We start from the raw sequence: 2,747 nt of genomic DNA, 5'->3' as shown, positions 1-2,747 counted from the left end.
ATGAAAAATGCCCGCACGGCCTTCTGGGAGATGAAGTTCCCGCCTTGCGTACCTGCGCAGTTTCCTCTCCGCGAAGAGGGCGAATGGCCAGCCGGAGGCGAAAGGGTTTCTGGGAGGAGTAGTCTTCCTCACTGAGCTGCTAGGTGTGGCGCAAGCTGGGTTGTTCCTGAGCCACGCAGTCCTGTTGGGCCTGGTTTCCCCGCTGTCAAGGGAAGGGCGTTAGAGAACGCACCTGTACACTTGTAGCCCCAAATAGCGTCGAGGGCCACCGAGGACAGGGATAACGTGGCTGATGGGTTGTCCAGCACACGTGACTTAAAAACTGAGCCCTAAGTCACGTGAGTCCAGGCCCTTGGTGTATGGGGCATACATTGGGGGGAAAATGTTGTAACCCAGGAGAATCATCCTCACTCAGACACCAAATAATTTTGAATATTAGGAGCTTTATTACCTGCGCAGGGACTGCAGCCAACCTACACAGAGGAGAACTGCAGCCCCGAGCTCAGGGGGAGGGTTGCTTATATAGGACAGAGGTTACTCAAGAGTTTAGCAGAGCAAGCAAGCTACGTGTACAGAAGCAGATATCAGCAGTTAGTAACTGCATAAGTTGTTTATTTTATATTTCTTAACATTTACTAGACGCCAGCCTTGAATGCCTCATTGTCCCGTCTGGCATCTCCTGATTAGTTAAGCTCATGGTCATGACTGATGCATACCTTCCTCTTCAAGAATTTTTGCATAACAACTCGGGTTCAAGGAACCCAGGAGCCCTGGCCGGTTTGGCTCAGTGGCCCGCGGTCCAGAGAGACCCGGGTTTGGTTCCCGCTAAGGGCACGTACCTCGGTTGCAGTTTGTCCCAGGCCCTAGGTTAGGGTCATGTGGGTGGCAGCCACTTGATGTGTCCCTTCACGTCAATGCTTCTCTCTTCCTCTCTCTCCCTCCCACTCTATCTGAACAAAAAATAGAAAAATGTCCTTGAGTGAGGATTAAAAAAAAAAAAAAAAAAAAGGAACCCAGGAGAAGTTCCTTCTTCTAGCAGATGGAGAATTACTGAGTTATAACAAAAAACTGTTGAGGTAAGTGGAGGGCATCATGAGGGCTTTGCCTAAAAAGCAAACAAAAACTAAGCACTGAGGGAGTACCTTAAAGCAAGGGCTTGTCCCGACTGTGGAGCTTTGGAAAGAGGAGTAACTGTTTGGAGCCAGGAAGGCCCAGTACTGCCTAAGAGACATCGGCGTCTGCTTGTGATGATGGGGGAAAGAACGCCTAGATAGAGTGGAAAACGAAAAAAGAAGGCCCCGAGCCCTGTAGGCGGATGGGGTGGGGTTGAAGTTGTACAGCCACTGGAGCACCTAGGATGCCCAGACTGTCTATGTTGCCTTTGGAAAGATGACCTGTAGAACAGGACCCCTCTACATGTTTGTATTACTCATCTTTAGAAATAAGGTGGAGAATGTTTTGGAGATAGGGAAAAGTAGAATCAGTGAGGATGCTTTTGTAGTCTTCCAGGAGACAGGTGATGTTGGGTTGAGGCAGAGGGAGGTGAAAAGTTGGCAGATTTGAGAAAAGTTTTGGAGAAAAAAGTGTCAGAACTTGGGGTGAATGGCTGAGAATGCCAAAGATGGTTTCCAAGTTTCCAGCTTGTATAGCTGAGTGGCTGCAGGTCTGTTTCCTGACATGGGAAAACAGGTAGGAGCATGTTTGGAGGGGAAGAGCAAAGGTTGAAGTGTGTATTAAGCTGCATATAAATGCCTTTTTTTTTTTTTTAAATCCTCACTCGAGGACATTTTTCCATTTTTTGTTCAGATAGAGTGGAAGGGAGAGAGAGAGAGAAACATTGAAGTGAAAGGGACACATCGAGTGGTTGCCACCCGCGCAACTCAACCAGGCCCGGGGACAAACTGCAACTGAGATACGTGCCCTTAGTGGGAACCGAACCCGGGCCTCTCTGGACCACAGGCCAGTGCTCTAACCGCTGAGCCAAACCAGCCAGGGCTATAAATGCCTTTGAGTTATTCCAGAGATATGGAGGAGACCATACATAGGATGTGGGATCTGGACTCAGAAGAGAGGCTTCACCTACAAAATTGGGCCCCGGGCTGTTTTGCAAGGAGACCCCAAAACCTTTCAAGACTTAGTCAAGAGTAAGAACAAAAGAAAATGTAAGTGCACCAATGATCATAGCAGCATTATTCACCATAGCCAGAAAGTGGAAACAAAACAAATGTCCATCAATGGTTGAATGGATGAACAAAATGTGACATACATATACAGTGGCCTATTATTCAGTATTTTATTTATTTATTTATTTATTTATTTTTTATCCTCACCCGAGGATATTTTTCCATTTTTTGTACAGATAGAGAGGGAGGGAGAGAGAGGAAGGGAGAGAGAGAGAGAGAGAGAAACATCGACGTGAAGGGACACATCGAGTGGCTGCCACCCGCACGACCAACCAGGGCCGGGGACAAACTGCAACCAAAGTACGTGCCCTTAGTGGGAACCGAACCCGGGTCTCTCCGGACCGCAGGCCGACGCTCTAACCGCTGAGCCAAACCGGCCAGGGCTTATTCAGTATTTTAAAAAGGGACTTTCTGACAGATGCTGCAACATAAATGAACCTTGAAGACATTATGCTAAGTGAGATAAGTCAGACACAAAATGACAAATATAGTATGATCCCACTTACATAAGGCACCTAGTATAGTCAAATTCGTAGAGACTGAAAGTGGACCAATGGTTGCCAG

The sequence above is a fragment of the Molossus molossus genome, unplaced genomic scaffold (genome assembly GCF_014108415.1).
Source record: "Molossus molossus isolate mMolMol1 unplaced genomic scaffold, mMolMol1.p scaffold_m16_p_18, whole genome shotgun sequence".
In the NCBI taxonomy this organism is placed as follows: Eukaryota; Metazoa; Chordata; class Mammalia; order Chiroptera; family Molossidae; genus Molossus; species Molossus molossus.
The sequence above is the reverse complement of the archived record's forward strand: the minus strand, read 5'-3'. Positions refer to the sequence as shown.